Genomic DNA, 23,355 nt, shown 5'->3' with positions numbered 1-23,355 from the left:
CCTTGCACCAGGAATTGGATTCACCGGCTCTTAGTATGAATGCACAGGGAATCAGGATCTCAGGCGCAGGTGATAAGAAACACAGTCAAGTCACTGGTGCTTGGTGCTGCCTCCTGCTCCGAGAAACGGGGTCCCTGGGCCTGTGCTAGGCAGACAAATTCCTGTTCGAGCGATTGCTCCCAGCCCAGGGCTCCGAAGCCAGCAGTGCGCATACGATCAGCTCCAAGGTGCTCGGGCACTTCCAGGCCAAAGTTCCTGCAGTGCTGAGGCCCTGGCAAGAGGTGGGTCTACCAGTTAGTTACTCTGGCGCTGCCCGCAAGCCTGCGGGAAGGGGGGATGGGCTCTGTTACTCACGGATCTGCAGCAGGGATTTCTGAACTTTTGGTGTCCGCAGGTCTGTAGCTGTGGTTTCAGGTCTCTGTCCCCAGTGGCTGCAGGGTCCTGGTATGCGTCTGAGATCAGACTGGGTGGTGCTGAGTCCAGGATCCTAGTCTCAAGCAGCTCTGTTTCCCAAGATGGCGTGGTCGCTGTGCCTGTGCTGGCCGCCCAGGAGTGTCCGCCTAAGACTGCCCGGTTTAGCAGCCCCTTAGAAGACCTGCAGAATCTAACTGTCCCTAGCTCATACACACACACCACACAAGTCCACACACTCCTCTATCACTTCCTTGCACTCTCACACTCTCTCCCTCCCTACCTTCCTGCTTGTCGCCATTTTCGAACCTCCAAATTTCTTAATAGTAATACTCCTTCAGGAATGCCGTGTCATTAAGTTAAAATTGAAAGTGGGTGCAATCATCAGGCTATTGAGAAATCTCAATAGTAAAGGTGGTCTTTGTAACGGTACCACATTTATTATCAAAAGATTACAACCTAACATTATCGAAGCTGAAGTATTAACAGGATCTGCAGAGGCAGAGGTTGTTTTGATTCCAAGAATTAATTTGTCCCCATCTGACACTGGCCTCCCATTTAAATTGACACAATGATGGTTTCCCGTGATGTCAGCATTTGTGATGACTATTAATAAATCACAAGGACAAACTCAAGACAGAGTAGGCATATTCCTACCTGAACTCGTTTTTGCACATGGTCAGTTATTTGTTGCTTTCTCTTGAGTTTGAAGAGCATGTGACATTACAGTTAAAGTTATAGATACTTCATCACAAGGGAAATTAGTCAAGCACTCTGAAAGTGTTTTCACTTTTAATGTGGTGTACAGGGAGATATTAGAATAAGTTTAATCACTTTATCAGTCATTGTTTGCAACACTGTTGTTTTTATATCATGTTTTTGTTTTTTGTTGTTTTCATATCATGTTTTTGTCGTTTTTATATCATGCCTCTGTTGTTATATCCTTTTGTTACTGTTTATTTATTAATAAATTTATATATTATTTTCATATACATTTTACTAATTTCCTTTCATCTCTCACACTTCTATTATAGAGAAAGGGCAAATAGCAATACAGTGGGGCCTTGACTTACAAGTTTAATTTGTTCCGTGACGGAGCTGGTAACTCAAATTACTCGTATGTCAAATCAACAGTGAACAAGTGAGACACGTGATGCTGGGCTGATGTTGTGGCGTTCACTGTGACGTTCGCTGCGCCAACTAGCAGTGGGGTATCTGAAGCTGGCTCATAACCCAAATTTTAGCTTGCAACTCAAAGCAAAAAATCGGCCGAGAGACGGCTCATATCTTGAAAAACTCGTTAGTCGGGACACTCGTAAATCAAGGCCCCACTGTATTAAAATACCTGTGCTAATTAATTCCCTTTTAATGTGCACGAATTTCATGCACCAGGCTACTAGTCTATCAATAAAAACCTTAAATGTAAATGGATTAAATGCTCCAATGAAAAGACATAAGATACCTGAATGGATAAGAAAACATGACCCATATATCTGCTATCTACAAGAGACCCGCCTCAGAACCAAAAATTCACACAGGCTGAAAGTGAAGGGATGGGAAAAAATATTTCATGCAAATGAAAACCAAAAAAATGCTGGGGTAGCAATACTTATACTTGACAAAACAGACTTCAAAACAAAGACCATAATAATAGACAAAAGAAATAATATTATTTTTAATATTATAATTATTTGTTAATATATCTATTCATAATATTAAAGGGATCAATCCAACAAGAGTATACAACCCTTGTAAACATATATGTGACTATTATAGGCTGACCTAAATATATAAAGAAAAGCTTGGTAGCCTTTAAAAGAAATATCTACAGCAATATAGTTATAGTAGGGGATTTTAACACTCAGTTATCAATGGATAGATCTTCCAAACAAAAGATCAACAAGAATATAGCAACCTTAAACAATATACTGGAGTGCCTGGGTTTAATTGATATTTACAGGACAATTCATCTGAAGGCTGCAGAACATACATTCTTCTCAAGTGCACACAGAACATTCTCAAAGATAGACCATATGTTATGATGCAAAATAAGTCTTACTAAATTCAAGAAGATTGAAATCATATCACATGTCTCAGAACATAATGGTACGAAACTAGAAATCAATTACTATTAAAAAAACTGAAAACAATCGCCGAAACCGGTTTGGCTCAGTGGATAGAGCGTCGGCCTGCGGACTCAAGGGTCCCAGGTTCGATTCCGGTCAAGGGCATGTACCTGGGTTGCGGGCACATCCCCAGTAGGAGATGTGCAGGAGGCAGCTGATCGATGTTTCTCTCTCATCGATGTTTCTAACTCTCTATCTCTCTACCTTCCTCTCTGTAAAAAATCAATAAAATATATTAAAAAAAAAAAAAACTGAAAACATTCAAACACGTGGAGGATAAATAGCATGTTATTAAACAATTGAATGGGCTATAAACAAGGTCAGGGAAGAAATAAAAAACTTCCTGGAAACAAATGAAAATGAATACACAACAAACAAAATTAATGGAACATAGCAAAAACAGTCCAGAGAGCAAAGTTTATAGCATTACAGGCCTAATTCAAGAAGCAAAAATAATACCAAATAAACAATCTACCTCAACACTTCAAAGAACTAAAAAAATAATAACAAATAAAGCCCAGAGTAATTGGAAGGAAGGAACTAATAAAGATCAGAGTGGTTATAAATGACACAAAAATTTAAAAAATAAAAATAAAAAAGATCAATGAAACCAAAAGCTGGTTCTTTGAAAAGATAAAAAAGATTGATGAACCTTTAGCCAGACTCATCAAGAAACAAAGAGAGAGCACCCAATTAAATAAAATCAGAAATGAAAGGGGCGAAGCAACAACTGTCATCACAAGAATGCAAAGGATTGTAAGAAAATACTATCAACAACTATATACCCACAAATTAGACAATCTGGTGAAATGGCCAAATTTCTGGAAACATACAATCGTCTAAAACTCAAACAGGAGAAATCAGAAAACCTGAATAAGTTGATAACAACTAATGATTTGAAGTGGTAATAAAAAACTTTCCAGCAAACAAAAGTCCATAACCTGACTGCTTCATAGGGAAGTTTCACCAAACATTCAAAGAAGGACTAACAACAAACCTATCCTCTCAAACTATTCCAAAAAAATCAAGAGGAGGGAAGATTTCCAAGTTCTTTTTTTTTCTTGGAATGCGGAAGAACATTTATTCTAGCAGCATTTTAAAATTCCAGGAAGTAGTTCTTGATATCACAAGTTGCAGGAACAGAAACCATACCAAACTTGAATGGCATTTTTTGAGGAGGCCAGGACTACTTAGAAGACTCCCCTTGTGCTTAGTGAATTGCCAGTCTGCCTTAGCTGGCTGAGTCTTACCAGATGCTGAAAGAATAAAGGGACTTTCCAAGCACTTTGTATGAGGCCAGCATTATCCTAATTCCAAAACCAGATAAAGACACTACAAAGAAAGAAAATTATGGGCCAATATCTCTGATGAACATAGATGCTAAAATCCTCAACAAAATTAACAAACCAGATCAAGCATTACATTTAAAAGATCATACACCATGACCAAGTGGGATTTATTCTAGGGATGCAGGGCTGGTACAATATTCCCAAATCAATAAATGTGATACATCGCATAAACAAATTGCAAGAAAAATTACATGATCATATCAATTGATGCATAAAAAGCATTGGACAAATTCTAACACCATTTTTTGATAAAAACTCCCAGCAAAGTGGAAATAGAGGAATCATACCTCAACATAATAAATGCCACATATGACAAACCTACAGGCAATATCATACTCAATGGGCAAAAACTAAAACCATTTTGCCTAAAAACAGGAACAAAACAGGGATGTCTGCTTTCACCACTCTTATTCAACATAGTATTTGGAAGTCTTAGTCATTGCAATCAGACAAGAAGAAAAAATAAAAGGCATCCAAATTGGAAAGGAGGAAAAAAACCTCATTATTTGCAGCTGATGTGATATTGTACATAAAAAACCCTAAAGACTACACCAAACAACTATAAGTTTAAATAAATAAATTTTGCAAAGTAGCAGATACAAAATTAACATGCAGAAATCAGTGGCATTTTTATACACCAATAATGGATTCTAATTTACCATTGCAACAACAACAAAAATAAGCTACCTAGGAGTAAATGTAACCAAGGTGGTAAAAGACCTATACTCAGAAAACTATAGAACATTGAAAAAAGAAATAGAGGAAGTTACAAACAAGTGAAAGCATATATCATGTTCATGGATTGGTAGAATTAACATCATTAAAATGTCCATATTACCCAAAGCAATCAATGCAAATTCTATTAAAGTATCATCAATATATTTCACACATCAAGAACAAATAATCTAAAAAAATGTATATGGAACCAAAAAAGACTCCAAATAGCCATAGCAATCTTGAGAAACAAGAACAAAGTTGTAGAGATCATAATACCAGATATCAAACTATACTACAAAGCCATTATCATCGAAACAACCTGGTATGACACAAGAACAGGCATTATAGATCAATGGAACAGAACAGAGACTCCAAAAATCAACCCATGCCATTTCACCCAATTAATATTTGACAAAAGAGGCAAGAGCATACAATGGAGTAAGGAGAGTCTCTTCAATAAATAGTGTTGGGAAAATTGAACAAGTACATGAAAAAAAGAGAAACTGGTCTACCAGTTTACATTATACACAGGAATAAACTCAAAATGGATAAAAGACTTAAATGTAAATTGTGAAACCATAAAAATTCTAGAAGAAAATATAGGCAGGAAAATCTCAGACATCTCAAGGAGCAGGGTTTTCACTGATACATCTCTTAAAGCAAGAGAAACGAAGGAAACAATAAATAAATGGAACTAAAAATCAAACTAAAAATCTTCTGCACAGCAAAAGAAGCCATCATAAAAATGAAAAGGGAACCCACTGTATGGGAGAATATATTTGTCTGATACATCTGTAATGGGTTAATTTCCAAAATATATAAAGAGATCATACAACTCAACAAAAGAAGACAAACAATCCAATTAGTAAATGGGCAAAAGACATGAATAGACACTTCTCCAAAGAGTACAGACAGATGGCAAACAAACATTAAAATGCTCAATGTTACTAATCATCAGAGAGATGCAAATTAAAACTACAATGAGGTATCACCTCACACCTGGCAGAATGGCTAATATCAATAAATCAACAAACAACAAGTGCTGGCGAGGGTGTGGGGAAAAGGGAACTCTAGTACATTGCTACTGGTGCAGCCACTGTGAAAAACAGTATGGAGATTTCTCAAAAAAATTAAAAACGGAACTGCCTTTTTATTCAGTGATCCCACTTCTGGCAATATATCCTAAGAATTCTAAAACACCAGTCAGAAATAATATACTGTATGCACCCCTATGTTCAGATTAGTGTTATTTACAATAGCTAGGATTTGGAAACAGCCCAAGTGCCCATCAGTAGATGAATGGATAAAATGTCTGGGTACATTTACACCAGGGAATATGATGCAGCTATAGAAAAGAAGGATCTCTTACCCTTTGAGACAGCCTGGATGGGCCTAGAAATTATTAATTTTTTGGTTTCTTTTTTGTTTTATTGCTTAAAGAGTATTACATATGTCTCCTTTTTTTTCCTGCCCTTAACAATCCCCCGGCCTCCCCTACCCCCCAGTGTCTTATGTCCACTAGTTATGCTTATATGCATGCATACAAGTCCTTCGGTTGATCTCTTACCACCTCATAACTTTATAATGGTCTTTATTATCCATGAGTGAGTGAGATCATGTGGTGTTTTTCCTTCATTGACTGGCTTATTTCACTTAGCATAATGCTCTGCAGTTCCATCCATGCCATTGCAAATGGTAAGAGTTCCTTCTTTTTTACAGCAGCATAGTATTCCATCGTATAGATGTACCACAGTTTTCTAATCCATTCATCTACTGATGGGCACTTAAGCTGTTTCCAGATCTTAGCTATGGTGAATTGTGCTGCTATGAACATATGGGTGCATGTATCCTTCCTGATTGGTGTTTCTGGTTTCTTGGGATATATTCCTAGGAGTGGGATCAATGGGTCAAATGGGAGTTCCATTTCCAGTTTTTTGAGGAAACTCCATACTGTTTTCCATAGTGGGTGCACCAGTCTGCATTCCCACCAGCAGAGCACGAGTGTTCCTTTTCTCCACATTCTCTCCAGCACTTGTCATTTGTTGATTTGTTGATGATAGCCATTCTGACAGGTGTGAGATGGTGCCTCATTGTTGTTTTGATTTGCATCTCTCAGATGATTAGTGACTTTGAGCATGTTTTCATATGTCTCTTGGCTTTCTGAATGTCCTCTTTTGAAAGGTGTCTATTTAGGTCCTTTGCCCATTTTTTGATTGGATTTTTTATCTTCCTTTTGTTAAGTTGCATGAGTTCCCTATAAATGTTGGAGATTAGGCCCTTATCAGATATAACATTGGCAAATATGTTTTCCCACTCAGTGGGCTTTCTTGTTGTTTTGTTGATGGTTTCTTTTGCTGTGCAGAAGCTTTATATTTTGTTGTAGTCCCATTTGTTTATTTTCTCTTTAGTTTCCAATGCCCTAGGAGCTGTATCGGTGAAGAAATTGCTTCGGCATATGTCTGAGATTTTGTTGCCTTTGGATTCCTCTAGTATTTTTATGGTTTCCCATTGTACATTTAAGTCCTTTTTCCATTTTGAGTTTATTTTTGTGTATGGTGTAAGTTGGTGGTCTAGTTTCATTTTCTTGCATGTATCCATCCAATTTTCCCAACACCATTTATTGAAGAGACTATCTTGACTCCATTGTATGTTCTTGCCTCCTTTGTCAAATATTAATTGAGCATATTGGTTCGGGCCAATTTCTGGGCTCTCTATTCTATTCCATTGATCTATATGTCTGTTCTTGTGCTAGTACCAGGCAGTTTTGAGAACAGTGGCTTTGTAATACAGCTTGATATCTGGTATTGAGATCCCACCTACTTTGTTCTTTCTCAAGATCGCTGCAGCTATTCGGGGTCTTTTTTTATTCCAGATGAATTTTTGGAGAGTTCGTTCTAGGCCTGTGAAATATGCCGTTGGTATTTTAATGGGAAGTACGTTGAATTTATAGATTGCTTCGGGTAGTATGGACATTTTAATGATGTTGATTCTACCAATCCAAGAACATGGTATGTTCTTCCATCTGTTTATGTCTTCCTCTATCTCTTTTTTCAACGTCCTGTAGTTTTCTGAGTAGAGGTCTTTTACCTCCTTAGTTAAAAATTATAATACTAAGCTAAATAAGGCTTTAAAGAAAGACAAATATCACATGATCTCATTTATAAATAGAATCTAATGAACAAAATAAACTAACAAATAGATACAGAGACATGAAAGCATGGGACAGATTGACAGATTTCAGAGAAAAGGTGTGGGGGGAAGAGAAATTAATCAAAGAACTTATATTCATATATGCATAGTACATGGACACAGACAATAGTGTGGTGAAGGTCTGGGGTGGGGTGGGAGCTGGATAGAGGGAGGAGAAATGGGCGACGTATGTAATACTCTCAATAATAAAGACAAAAATAAAGGGAACATTTGCAGTACTTTCAACAATAAAGATTTAAAAATAGAATAAATATTAAAAAGAAAATTATACAAATAATAAAGAATACATCTTTCTCCCCTATCATCCTTGGCTTATAAGCTTTGTCCTCAACCTAGCTCTTTCATAATGATACAATGGCTACAGCAGTTCAACTTCACCTCCTTGTGAAAGTACCCAGAATTTGAAAGGACACCTTTCCTCCTTTTAGTCTCTTTCCATAAGAAAGAAAACCTTTGCCGAAACCGGTTTGGCTCAGTGGATAGAGCGTCGGCCTGCGGACTGAAGGGTCCCGGGTTCGATTCCGGTCAAGGGCATGTACCTGGGTTGCGGGCACATCCCCGGTGGGAGATGTGCAGGAGGCGGCTTATCGGTGTTTCTCTTTCATCGATGTTTCTAACTCTCTATCTCTCTCCCTTCCTCTCTGTAAAAAATCAATAAAATATATTTTTTAAAAAAAAGAAAAAAGAAAGAAAACCTTTTCCAAAGCCTGTAAGAGAGTTCTTTCATATCCCACTGGTCAGAAATGAATCAATTTTCCATATCTTAACCAATTATTAACATAGTTGGGGTGAAGAGCACTCATGGTTTTTTGTTGTTGTTTTTTTTAAATGGGGACTTGGGAAAGCCTTGATTTGTACTTGGACTGGAATAGAGCTGCGTGTCTGTATAGCATCTCAACTTTCTACTGAAGAAAGAAGAAGAAGAAGAAAGAAGGAGGAGGAGGAGGAGGAGGAGGAGGAGGAGGAGGAGGAGGAGAAGGAGAATTAAAGGAAAAAAGCTAATTCATAGATCTCAATTGGATGGTCCTGACTCTCAGCTGAAACCTGATATTGTCTGCTCTGGACTCTTCCAACCTTAGCATAGGTTGTTTTGAAGAATGGAAAGCAGACATAGGCTCAATAGGCTCAATTAAACTCTGGGAAGGTTCCAGTTGTAAGACAACTCTCTTTGAGGACTTAAACTCTAAAGCAGGGGTCCTCAAACTACGGCCCGTGGGCCACATGCAAATACAAATATTGTATTTGTTGCTGTTTTGTTTTTTTACTTCAAAATAAGATATGTGCAGTGTGCATAGGAATTTGTTCATAGTTTTTTTTAAAACTATAGTCCGGCACTCCAACGGTCTGAGGGACAGTGAACTGGCCCCCTGTTTATAAAGTTTGAGGACCCCTGCTCTAAAGCATCATGGATGTAGGATGGATCATCTGAGTCACATGCAAATGTCCACAGAGAATAACTTGTTCCAGCTGCTGATTTATACAGAGATCAACTGCAGTCCTAACCCGTGATCCCTGCTGAAAGTTGTAAATTGGGAAGGGTACATCTCAGAGACTGGCCCATTCTGCCTACTCTTAAGAGATCAGACTGCTAACTCCCTCTCTGGATATCTCACTGATACTAATTATTGTATTTGACTTGCTGAATTAACTGCGGTTTTCAATAATTTATTAATGCCTGACTCTATTTCCTTCTCCTTTCTCCTGGTTTTTACATCTTAATAAGGAGGTTTGACTATTAAATACAGCTGTTACAATAAATAGATTTTTTCTAGATTGCTCACTGGATAAATGATCAGAACAAAAGGGGTGGGAGGTAACATGAGCCCATTTTTGAAATTAATGAAAATTCAGGATTTTTTCTGACCAATTTTTGAACATAATGTATCTTTCTCATTAAGTTGTTTAAAATAATAAAATAAAAAGAAAGAAGAAAAAAGGGGGAGGAAGCTTTTCTGCAGAAACACTTTTTATTTCTTATATACAATAACCCTTCCAGTCAAAATTGTCTGGATGCATGAAAACATGCTCAAAGTCAAAAATCATCCAAGAGATGCAAATCAAAATGACAATGCGATACCATCTCACACCTGTCAGAATGGCTATCATCAACAAACCAACAAACAACAAGTGCTGGAGAGGATGCAGAGAAAAAGGAACCCTTGTGCACTGTTGGTGGGAATGCAGACTGGTACAGCCACTGTGGAGAACAGTATGGAGTTTCCTCAAAAAACTAAAAATGGAACTCCCATTTGACCTAGTGATCCTACTTCTAGGAATATGTCCCAAGAAACCAGAAACACCAATCAGAAAAGATATATGCACCTTTATGTTCATTGCAGCACAATTTACAAGAGTTAAGATTTAGAAACAGCTTAAGTGCCCATCAGCAGATGTGTGTATTAAAAAAACTTTGGTACATCTACACAATGGAATACTATGCTGTGCTAAAAAAAAAAAAAAAGATGGAATTTTTACCATTTGCAACAGCATGGATGGAACTGGAAAGCATTATGCTAAGCGAAATAAGCCAGTCAGAGAAAGATAAATATCACATGATCTCACTCATTTGTGGAATATAATGAACAACATAAATTGATGAATAAAATCAGATCCAGAGACAAAGAAGCTTTGATCAGACCATCAAACCTCAGAGGGAAGGTAGGGGATGGTGGGGTGAAGGGGGAGAGATCAACCAAAGGGCTTGTATGCATGCATATAAGCCTAACAAATGGACACAGACACCAGGGGGGTCAGGGCATGAGCGTGTGTGTGTGTGGCGGGGGGGGTGGGGGGGGGAGGTAATGGGGGGATAAGGACACATATGTAATACCTTAATCAATAAAGAAAAAATAAAACTGTTTTTCTGACATTTTAAAAAATCATCTGGATGAAAATAGAATATTACTTGGGAAAAAAATGTTCCAAGTTTTTTTTTTAATTTTTTTAAAAATATATTTTATTGATTTTTTACAGAGAGGAAGGGAGAGGGCTAGAGTTAGAAACATCGATGAGAGAGAAACATCGACCAGCTGCCTCCTGCACACCCCCTACTGGGGATGTGCCCGCAACGAAGGTATATGCCCTTGACCGGAATCGAACCCGGGACCCTTCAGTCTGCAGGCTGACGCTCTATCCACTGAGCCAAACTGGTTAGGGCTTTTCCAAGTTTTAATTACTGAGTGGGAGCACTGATTTTGTAACACTTGACAAAAAACAAATCTCCAACTCCTGGATAAGTGGATGGGACAAAACCTAGAATAATGTGAACTGCTAGGAATGTCCAGATATTCTATTACATTGAGGAAAGTGGTCAACACTGAAACAACAGTACTTTTTTTTTTCTAAGCATATCTAATTAAAGATAAGTTTATATGAAAACTTAATCCAAGTTCATCATCTGGAGAGAATAAAAAAGGTACATTCTATATCACATATAGGAAAGTTAATAACTTTCTTCTTTAGGTAGACCCAAAGTGATTCCTCGAAGTATCTATATCACTGCAACTATTTTCAAATGGAAGTCTCTGCATTAAGAATCCTTGGAAGAGTTCCAGGCACCACAAAAACAAAACAAGTTTTATAACTGCCATATTCTTCAGACACATGGGATTACCAGTATCTGTAGGAAAACTTTTGCTGACTGAAGCCTTTGGCAACAATATTTCAAATTATTTCTCAGCTCCTGAATCTGAACTCAATGACTTCTTCCAACTGCTGAATGACACATGCCCTTTGGGCAATGACTAATAGCCTATTATTGGGCTCTGATGGGACTGTTTTCTCAGTTTTTAACCCAATATTCCTATCCTATAAGGGGTCTTCTCTGAATCAAAATCTCATGAGATGATATAAGCTCAGAAAAATTCTATTAAAAGGGGGAGATAGCACATTCAATCAAAGGCCAATCCTGGTCTTTAAGACCTTAGCCAAATTCCTAAAACAAGCTGCACACTCACTGGGATCAGGATCCTCTGCTGTTTTAACTAAGCCATTGACTAAATAAGGCCCTTGTCTACAAGATTTGCCACCTACAAAAAAGTATGACTCAATGATTGAACAGCTTCTCTCAAAGGTCATAAAATCTAATCAGAATGATATAGTTACATTGTTAAGATCCCATGAGACTAGACATTTTTCAAAACTGGGTAAATTTCAGGCATTGTTTGTGGCCAACATTGAGCATCCTCTTCTTAAACTGAAGTGTAGTTTTACAAACACTCATGAGCCATTGCTAATGGTCTAGTTACATGGTCTGGCCATTGGGACACCCAGGACAAACTAGTAAATTCACATAATTTTCTGAGACATGCTTGCCCAAGGAAGTAGGTACAACAACATACTAACAAAATCTCTTCTAATTTTTCATATGTATATGCCCACAAGAAAAAGGCTACATTTAAAGAAAAAGAAACTATCTGGTATGCAAATTTCAAACAATAATGTGTGTGACCATCATCTGTACTATAGTCTTAGGTCCTTGTTCAATTCCATCCACCATAAAGGAATAGGATGTCTAATAAGGAATTCATTTAAAAGGCACATAAACCACTCTTGCCCATCAAGCCCATTCTTGTTGCCTTCTAAGCCAGACAATTTAAAAGCAATTTCTAGAGGACTTGTTGGTCCAGCTTTCCCCAGTTGTTTATCAGTTATAGGCTGTCATACCCACCCCTTCTGCATTGGTTGAACTCCAAAGCACTTTGGAATTACGGGAGTATAGGAAAGATTATTTCAACAACAATAATATATTCTTGTTGGAAGCCACCCATTGTCTTCACTATCAGAGAAATGTAAACAAGGAGCCCGGAATGCTGGTGAACCTTGAGCCCTGGCAGGGCCAGAGCTATGCACTGATTATTTAGTCCAGACAATGGTGGCTCAAGCAATTTCCTGACCAAATAGTCTCAGAGTAAATCTTTCTAATACTTACTGACCTTTAAGATAGTCTGTCTGTTACCGCAATTACCTGCCTCACTAAGGGCTAGATGTGTATCCAAAATTGAATAAAAGGTTGGCAAGGTCTGGGCATGGGTAGAAGTTCTCCCCCTTGCATTGGGCTTTCCTCCTGGCTCCCAATATTTCCAAATTATTATTTCTTGTCCCATCTCTGTCATTTGCATGTGGCCCTTCTTCAGATCCGAAACCCTGAACCACACAGGATGTGGGTCATCACATCTGAACCATGCAGGACGTGGGTCATCACATCTGGCGCCCAAACAAGGACATCTGGAGAAGAAGATATTGCCTAGAGCAAAAAACGAAGTTTCACCAGCAAGGTGGGGAAATTTTACCAGATAGGTGGGGAAAAAGAATTCACTGAAAAGGCGGGGAAATTCACCACGTGCAAAGCCCATGGCCAGCTGCAGAAATCTCGATCTGTAAGTAGGGTGGGAACGTCTTTTTTTTAGCCAGGCTAATGGGGCAGAATTCGGTTAAAAAGTAAGAAACTTCATTGTAGACTTTTTATTTTCATACTTAAGAATAAAGAAATTAAAGTGTCAGAAGGTATTCTCCTACAGTTTTTGCATGTTATTATAGAAAATAATCCTTGGTTTCCTGAAGAAGGGTCATTAGATCTTGAATGTTGGGAAAGAGTTGGTCAAAACTTGAAAAAACCTCAGCAGCAGGAGACATTTTAATTCGGCAATTAGCTTATGAAAATGCCAATGCTGATTGTAAGAAATGCCTGACACCGCTGAGAAAAAATAGTACCATTACAGAAATGATTCATGTGTGTCAGAATGTGGGGTCAGGCACTTTTCAAGCAAATTTACTCACTGCTGCTGTAACAGTGGGGAATAAAAGGTGTTATAATTGTGGAAAAACAGGACATTTTAAAAAAGAATGTAGGCAACCAAGAAGGACACAAGGTGGCACTCCAGGGAAAGGCGTGAGCATTCCGCCTCCAGATTCAATCAATACAGATTCAACCTCTTTTATGTCCTAGATATTAAAAGGGAAATAATTGGGTATTTATCTATTAATTACTATCTGTCTTTGCTGTTTGTTGTTAGTTTATTAAGCATGACTTTAATTTAATAAGAAAGAAATGCTAGATGGCCAGGCCATTGCTGAGTTTCCCCAGAACAAACAGAATGTGGGAACGGGGAGAGAGAGAATATAAGCGGTACATGGGGCCAATAATACAGGTTCTAGAAAAATTCCCTAGACAAAGGGAAATAATTAAAAAATCATTAGGTCTTTTGGCGATCCTGTAAAATGGGCGCCCATTCTCGAGAGTGTTATTGAAAGTCTCGTTTTTGCCATGTTTTATTTCACAGTCCACCATTTGAAATTTAGACAAATGAAACATTTCCCAGAATTTAGGGATGCATCTGGGATTTCTGTAACCATGAATAGAAAAGCAAGCTTAAGAAAATGCATGCGCTCCGCCCGGTTTTGGGTGACTTCTTGAGCCCCAATCTTTTCACAGATGCTACAGAATAACCCAGACTGTTTTTCTTTAAAAGATGGCAAAAAAAAAAAAAAATGACAAAAAGAAAATATACAGGCTAAATTTAGACAATAGAATTAATGTTTCCATAATAATGATAGTTCTTGAATAATAATGTACTGCATTCCAAGGTTGCCTCCCAAATCTTGGAGGCATTCTTATTTTCCACAAAATAAAAATAAAATAATACTTTAGCATTGAAGCCACTAAAAGTCAATAAGTTAACTCGGTTACAAAATTTACCACAAAAAAAAATGTCCAGGACAGTAATTGGCTTTGAAATCTTAAAGTTGTTAGAACATAAATAATAAAAATGACTAAAATAAAGAATTTGTGGTAAAGCTTTTCAGTAATATTAATGATCCCCCAGAAACCAACAGGGAGCCAGCAGTCCGGTGCAAAAGCAAAGAGTCCTTTATATTTCAAGCTAGCTTGAGCTCCCTGTCCATCACACTCACTGACACAATGGCAAGCCAAGTGGCCAAGAGACAGAACCCCACATAGAATCTGTATTTCAAGCTAGCTTGAGCTCCCCTCCACCAGACTCACCAACACAACGGCAAACCAAGTGGCCGAGAGACAGAACCCCGCCTAGAGACGGGTTTTAAAGGGGGGGTTGGAGTAAGGGGAGGAGAAAGGACTGTGCTCTGCCGATTGGCCAGGCGCAAGTCAGTGTCTTGTTCCTGGGTGTGGCTAGCAGAGTCTTAGACTTCCAGGAAGAAGCTCCTTGCCAAGCACGTGGCCAAGGTAAGATGGAGGGCCTAGCCCTTACCCTGGGGCAAGATGGAGGGCCTAGCCCTCGCCCTTTCACAAATAGCTGAAGATATATACAAATTAATAACAGAAAGAAAAACTACTAGAGTAAAAATGCATTTTTAAAGGACATAAACAGGAGGTTTGAAGGCTATTTGAAAGTATAAAATTTACGAAGGTTATATATATAAAAATGCTATTTAAAAGTAAATTTTAAGCTTAATAAAAAGGAGAAATTTTTAAATCTCTTCTGCTACTATTTACAAAGTAAACTAAAAATTATTGTTCAAGCATTAAATCTCACCATTAATGAGACACCATAAATAAAAAAGAAAGTTACTTTTGTTTGGAACATATGCATGGCAGCATTGGCCAACATCCAAGAAGCAACAAAGTTTGTTGCTCGGTTTAAAAGAAAGAAAAAGGTTTTTAAAAGAAACTCCCTAAATGTAGATCAAAAATCACTCTGGGAGGAAATAAAGGGAAATGCCGTTCAGATACTTAGAAACTGTAATTAAAAGTCAATATATTAGGCCTTGAAAAGTAAAAATACAAAAAGAATTGTCTTAAAACCTTAAATAACTTTTTAGAAGTTATTAAAGGACATTAATTGGTTAAGATCTTATCCAAAAATCTCTATAGAATAAATGACAAATTTGTTACTCAATTAAAATGACTCAGTGACACAAGCTGTCATTTCCAGCAATTTTGTAAAAAGTTGAAAATTCAGCACACTGCAGGATTTCCAAAAGCCTCTATTTTAAATAATATTATATTTAAAACAAAAAAAGGGGGAATGTGGAGAAATTCCCTGTAAGTAGACTACACCAAGCCTTAATCACTTTAAACTTTTTCACTTGTGATGCTGATGACAAGACACCCATGAAAATACACTGGTGTCAGAATAAGCCAAAGGCAAATGGTCTGGTTAAATGGAAAGATCCTGAGTCTGGGTTATGGAAGGGCCCCGATCCCCTCTTAACATTTGGTCAAGGGTACGCTTACATATTTCCAGAAAACTACTCCAAGCCTGGGTGAATTCCCGCAAGAAATATTAAACTTCAACATGGGTCTGAGGGAGGAACTGGACAGTTTAATGAGGACCTTGCACCTGGAGCCACGCCTAACTGCTGCAGACTATCAACTAACCCAACCACAGATAGCAGCAGCCCCAAACAACCCACTGAAGATAAGGAGTGGGAGGAGGATGGCAAACAGCCCAGAGGTCACCTGGGCCATGGTAAAGAAGACAGTCCAGAAAGCCAAGTGAATTTGTGAGGAGACCAGAATCCCAAGAACAACTGAGAAAGTCTTGCCATGCTTGCAGTAATCAGCTGTGCAGTAATAATACCAGGGGAAAATGGGTATTTTGGACTTATGTTCCTGACCCACCATGGGTAAGACCCTTTACATGGGTTGGTCCCCCACCTAATGTAGTCACCAATAACACCAAACACCTTGGTCATCCAGGAAGACCACAGGTGGGACAGGGAAGTATATGGGCAAAGTATAATTACATGGGTGTCGCCACCCAGCTTCCCTTTTGTATGACACAGAATCAAACCACTGTTCCTTTGTGTGTAAAATTAAAGAGAGGCTTCTGGCTAGCATGGACACCAAAGGAGGGGGAAGAAAAAGCCCAAATATGTCTATTATCACTACTTGCTCCAGGGAGAGGTGCAGAAAATGTAACTGTGCTAAGATACCCCCCACTAAGCCATTATGTAAAAAGTCTTATGAATGGCACCCCACCGAGGAAGAAATTAATTGGCAAGACTCTTATAGTGATTATCCTACCACCAGCAAACTTAATAACAGTTTTTCCTTTGTGGATTGGAGCCCCTCTACAGGTCTGCGTATAGTAACAATCGCACCCTAAGATGGAAGGGGACCGAATCCTATCTATATGTTGCAGCTGATCACTCCATCTCATGGCATGGAGGAGGATTTGTTGGATCTCAATTACAACATGATAATTGGCCCCTACAAAATACGCAATAGAAATTAGCTGCTGCACTTGCACTTATTAAATAATATAGTTTTAATTATAGCTCAGGTAATTCCATTCATACCTTATAGGGGACTCCCAATAAAACAGTATTTGCCACCGCCTCAGTGTTTGATCCATTTGTACTCCTCTCAGGCTCCACCTAGATGCACCTTAATGCTACAAGCCATCTGTATGAGGTGTCATGCACAGGCTGCACACTATTCCATTGTATTAATTCTACATGCCAAAAGGATTCCCTCATGAATTTAAAACAACCGGCTTTCACTTGTGTTCCTACTAACCTAACCAAGCCTTGGAAATCTCATCAAACCTACAAACTGTTACATGATCTGATAAAAATCTTAAAAAGACAAAAAAGATTTCTTGGAATGTTAATTGCAGGAATCTTTGCCCTTATGATGTTACTTACTTCTGTGGGCATTGCTGCTTCATCCATGGCACAAACTGTTCAAACTTCTAGTTTGTACAACAAGTTAAGGAAAATGTAACTAAGACCTTGTCTATACAAAAAAGAATTGACAGCCAGTTTGAGATTGAATTGTCGGCACTAAAGGCTACAGTCTTGTGGATGGGTGATAAAATCCACAGCTTAGAGCAAAGAATATCCTTGCAGTGTCATTATAATTTTTCCCAGATTTGTGTTACCCCTGTTCCTTATAGTAGTACCTTGCACCGTTGAGAATCAATAAAAAATCACCTTCTTGGTGCTTGGGGTACAGGTAACACAACCCTTGGTATTTTAGAATTACAACAACATATTGTACAATTACCCCAGGCAAACTTACCAACTAATTCCTTAGATGCCTGGCAACACTTTAAAAAGGACATGAAATAATTTAACCCCTTCCACTGGATCTCATTACATTTTCCTCCCAGCATAACCACTATTGCTTGTCTCATTTTTGTTCTCATATGTTTATTTCTAGTCTGCAGAATGAAGAGTCTTAAAAGGACTTGAACCCTTCAGGCAGGATTCACTTTTCAAGGTTTACTAAGGAAAAGAAATGGGGGAGATGTGGGAAGCCACCATTGTCTTCATTATCAGAGAAGTATAAACAAGGAGCCCGGAATGCTGGTGAACCTTGAGCCCTGGCAGGGCCAGAGCTATGCACCGATTATTTAGTCCAGACAATGGTGGCTCAAGCAATTTCCTGACCAAATAGTCTCAGAGTAAATCTTTCTAATATTTACTGACCTTTAAGATAGTCTGTCTGTTACCACAATTATCTGCCTCACTAAGGGCTAGATGTGCATCCAAAATTGAATAAATGGTTGGCAAGGCCTGGGCATGGGTGCAAGTTCTTCCCCTTGCATTGGGCTTTCCTCCTGGCCCCCAATAATTCCAAATTATCATTTCTTGTCTTGTCTCTGTCATTTGCGCGTGGCCCTTCTCCAGATCCCAAACCCTGAATCACGCAAGATGTGGGTCATCACATATGAACCACGCAGGACATGGGTCATCACATATTCCCCTTCTTTTTCACCCCCTGTTTTGACCTCAGTGCATCACAAGAGAAGAGATCTCACTTATGCTATTTGTCAGCAGAACCCAATGCCAAGAAGAGTGCCTGGCATAAGAAGATGACAAAAAGATTTGTTTAATGATTTATTTTAGTGAAAAAAAATGAATAAGTCTAATAGCTAATCATCTTATCTATGGAGAAAAAAAATGGCCACACTTTCTCTTTTGTACAGATTTTTGCTTTATAACAAACTTAATTAGTATTGGGGTGGAAAGTTCTAAAAAAGGGGATTTAGAACAAAGTAGGTTGGATGTGTAACTCTTTAAAATAACCAATAAGTCATTTACATTTTCATTTCTAAAAGGTGTAGATTTGAATGGTGTACATCATTTAAGAAAAGCTAATAATGAGTAGGATGTGCAACACTATATTATTAATAACAATTGTGTTTTATTAAATATTTTTTACTCATTCCCAAGCCAAAATAAATTACTAAATTTGGAAAGTGAAAAAAAAAAAGTACTTTATTGTAAGTAATACCATATGTCTGCTCAGGTGGAATCTCCTTACTTAGCTCCCATCCACTCTCTGAAGGTTTGGGAGACTTTTCCAAAGTATTTCATAAATTCTATTAGAATCTAAGAAGTAACCCAAAATGAAGTTTGATGAATAATATTGTGCTATGTTCTTAATAGTTTGTATTTTTATTATATTATTGCATTGAGGGCAAGAACCATAAAGTTGTCATCCTTATACTTACCATATTATATACCACAGTCCCTTGCACAGTATAGACATTCAGCCCACATTTACTTATTTGAATTAAATTGAGTTGAAATGAATTTAAATACTCTTTCTCCTGAAGTAAGGGAACATTGTATCAATTAACATTTCTGGAGAAAAGTCACTTACGGAAGAATTCTTTGATATCCATTCAACAATCCTTTTCTGCTCCTGATGCCCTATATTTCCCATTGTTCTCAGTCTGCTATTCCCCTTCCAAACCTTCCTCCATTCTTCCACTTCCCATTATCACTCTTGACTGTGACTTTTCAGCCAGGTAGAATGGGGACTGGAAAGATTAGTAACTCATAGTAACACTATCACAATCATTTTTCAAGATTTTCCCAAAAGTTCATGGAAAGGAACTGAGATGGCCTTACTATGTCTTCATAGAGACTAAAAAATCCCTTTAAAATAGTTTTTTTTAAACCGTTCTTACTTTATGAGATTCACAAATATATATAGTCTATCAAATTCATTACCAGCAACTAAATGTTCAATATTAAAACAACTTATATGAAGAGTTATCACTTCATATTCTTCAAGGTGATAAAAAAATTATTGGCTCTCTCATATCTTATCAAATATTCATAATACTGAAATACATACTTATAATGTTAAGAAATACATGACAAGAAATCTACCTACAATAAGTTTGCAATGCAACTAAGCAGCCAATATCTAATTTTCTCTTGAGATATTAAACACATATACTTTAACAATTATAAATAATCAAAAGACATTAGAAATGGATCTTTTAAAAACTCTGGCTATTAGTTATTACATTTATTACTTAATTCTTATTAATTCACCTGGATCTGTAATTTATAAATATTAAAAATAATGAACATGGAAAACAGTATCATGATTACCAGGTCACAGGAGGTGCTGGGGCAGATGGAGGAAGGAATAGGGGGTATAAATGGTGATGGATGAAGACTTGACTTGGGGTGGTGAACACACAATACAGTGTACAGATGATGTGCTGTAGACTTGTGCACCTGAAATCTTTATAACTTTGTTAACCAGGGTCACCCCAATAAATTCAATAAAATTTAAAAGATCTAAGAAAATCCCTACAGATAAATTTTTTAAAAATAGTAAAGAAGCAGATACATACATACTTCTAGGTAATTCTTCCCTCTTTTCTGTATGGCAATAAAAGCCAAAATTTTACATATAAAGCTATGTGTAGTTAAGGAATAAGTGCTTCATGTACACTGAATTTGAATTCTCAATAATTCAAGTCAGTGACTAAAAGGAAACAATGACACACTTTATTATCACTGGGCAGGTACCTAACTCTTACTGACAGAGTTTACTGATGCATTAATATATCTTGCTCAGGCTTTTGGTTTCTTAATGGATTTGAGTTTAAGCAGTGAGTCTGTTTAATCACAATATGTTAAACAGACTCACTAGTGAAAACTATAGGATTTAACTGGATTAATCAATTAATTCAGTTATGTTCATGATAATGTGTGTATATATATGTATATATATATATGTATATGTATATGTGTATGTACATATATAAACATATATGAAATGATTTAGCAATACACTGTTATATATTGAGGTCATGCCTCTGAATGATGATAATTACTTCAAAATAAGGGTCAGTTTCTCACTATCTACAAATTTAATTCCTGTTTTCGGCGGGGAGTGGTTGTACACTAGCTCTAATCCTTAATTTAAATTTTTAATTTAAAATTTTTGATTTTTACAGCATCTAACACCATCAACCAAAGAGTACAATATTGTAAGGAAAGATATGAATCAAAATGTTCATGATACTAAATTTAGATTTAATATTTTTTACCAATTAGCTATGTACACTGATAAGGATTAGAAAAAATATTTTAAAAAAATATGTTACCTGTTTTCAATCGAGCTTCTATTGTGGACAGTTGAGATCTGTGATAAAGATAATACTAAATTCAAATACAACAAATATGTACATAATATGTTACATTAAATCTCTTTTAAAATACCATTCAAAACAGTTTTATAATATGTCAATATGTAAGATTAAGGTATTTAAAAGTGCTCAGTGAGCCCCCGCTGGCACTCAGCAACCTCCCTATTGAGCCTCCTCACTTCCTAATGCTTCAATACACAGCCCCCCCCCCCCACCCCTCAGCAGCCTTCCCTGGGTAGTTACCACAGAGGAAAAGGAATGTATATGTCTGCTATCCAGAAACTCCATTCTTTTAACCCTGATTCAAGTAAGTTGATGTTCTACTTCCTGCTAACACTGAAGACTATCCTCCATTATAAAGAGGTAATATGCAAACTGACCATCACACCCTTGCACAAGATGGCTGCCCCCATGTGGTCAAAGATGGCAGGCAGGGGAGGGCAGTTGGGGCGACCAGGCCAGCATGGGAGAGTAGTTGGGAGGGACAAGGTCGGCAGGGGAGGGCAGTTGGGGGCAACTGGGCTGGCAGGGGAAGGAAGTTAGGGGCGATCAAGATGGCAGGGGATGGCAGTTGGGGGTGACCGGGTCAGCAGGGGAGGGCAGTTGGGGACAAGTGGGCCAGCGGGGGAGGGCAGTTAGTAGCAATCGTGCTGGCAGGGGAGGAGTTAGGCATCAATCAGGCTGGCAGAGGAGTAGTAGGGGGTGATCAGACTGGCAGGCAGAAGTGGTTAGGGGCAATCAGACAAGCAGGCAAGTGAGTGGTTTGGAGCCAGCAGTCCTGGATTGTGAGAGGGATGTCCAACTGCCAGATGACCAGCAGTCGGACATCCCCTGAGAGGCCCCAGATTGGAGAGGGTGCAGGCTGGCCTGAGGGACATCCCCCCCCCCCCCCCCCGCCCCAGTGCACAAATTTCATGCACCGGGCCTCTAATATCCATATAAGAATTCAACAGAGAAATTATAGGAAGACCCTTAGTACTGTCCAAGGCATCACTGATGATATGATAAAAAGAAACTAGTGAAGGTGTTTAAGAAGAAATTTGCCTGCAATGGTACTGTAATTGAGCATCTATGGAGAAGTGATTCAGCTACAGGGTGACCAGCATAAGAGCATATGTCAGTTCCTTATAGAAATTGGACTGGCTAAGGACGACCAGTTGAATGTTTGTGGGTTTTAAGTGCTTTTTACTCGCTAAAGCTTAAGTGAGGCTTTCCTTGCAAATGAGTAGGGTTTCCCTCTGTCCCTTGTAACAAGTTTAAAAATCTCACAGCTTGTATAATGTAACCGTTAAGGTCTGCTTTTCACTTGGACTAGTGTAACTCCTTCATTTGATAAGTGAAAAGAGCTGTGTTGTTTAGTCTTGAAATCCCTCATTTAAACAGAGGTCAAGCAGTATGCACCTGGTAGTGTCCAACCTGAACCAAAGCAATAAGGTGATGTTTCAGCCAAACTCAAGGCCCCAAGATCACAGACGGCTCTCTCTGGCCAGAGGAAGGAGCTTTTGGGCAGAGATAGCCCTCAATGAAGCTGAAATTGGTAAGACAGCAAGGGCATCTGTACGATTAGAAGGAGCCTTTGGTACGCAAAGATTTCCAACCTGAACAGGTAGGTGGAGTTTAGAGTAGCCACCTTTCCTCTAGTGAGGTAACAGGACATCTAGCTTGCCACCAAGATCCTTTTAACCAGTCATATCCTAGCTAATTGATGTCCAAACACCAGAATGTGAGGCCAATCTTCTATCAGAATTAAACTTTGGCAAATTTTAAACTTATGTGTCAGTCATACAGCCAGCTGTAGAGCTTGCAACTTACTACTAACAGTTGCCCAATGCCATGTGAAGCAACAAACTTATTTTGGGAGTGTTTTTCCCTTCAAAAAAACAAAACAAAACTCCCTTCAGTTTTAATGTAATGTATTTAAACCCTTATTTAAATAAAATTTGTTTTCAGAAACCAAAAGAAGGTATCAAAAGGTAAAAAATTATCATATGTATCATTAAAAGAGACATTGTAAAAGAAGAGCTACTACCAATATTATATTTCTAAATGAAAGCAAAAAAGGGTTTTATACTACAGTAAAAATTGTAACATCGTTTACACAATTATTTAATCTCTTTAATATTCTTTTTGAAGCATTTAGACTTCAAATGCCAATAG

General features: G+C 38.0%; 1 pseudogene; it reads left to right on the top strand.

Moving 5' to 3' along the window:
• The first annotated feature begins 21,462 nt into the window (after nucleotides 1-21,462).
• On the top strand, nucleotides 21,463-22,376 carry LOC139004783 (eukaryotic translation initiation factor 1-like; annotated as a pseudogene).
• The last annotated feature ends 979 nt before the right edge of the window (nucleotides 22,377-23,355 follow it).

Source organism: Myotis yumanensis, unplaced genomic scaffold (genome assembly GCF_028538775.1).
Source record: "Myotis yumanensis isolate MYYU_CA2020_CCGP unplaced genomic scaffold, mMyoYum1.0.hap1 SCAF_1, whole genome shotgun sequence".
NCBI lineage: Eukaryota > Metazoa > Chordata > Mammalia > Chiroptera > Vespertilionidae > Myotis > Myotis yumanensis.
Note: the sequence above shows the minus strand (reverse complement) of the source record. Positions and strands in the feature narration are given on the sequence as shown.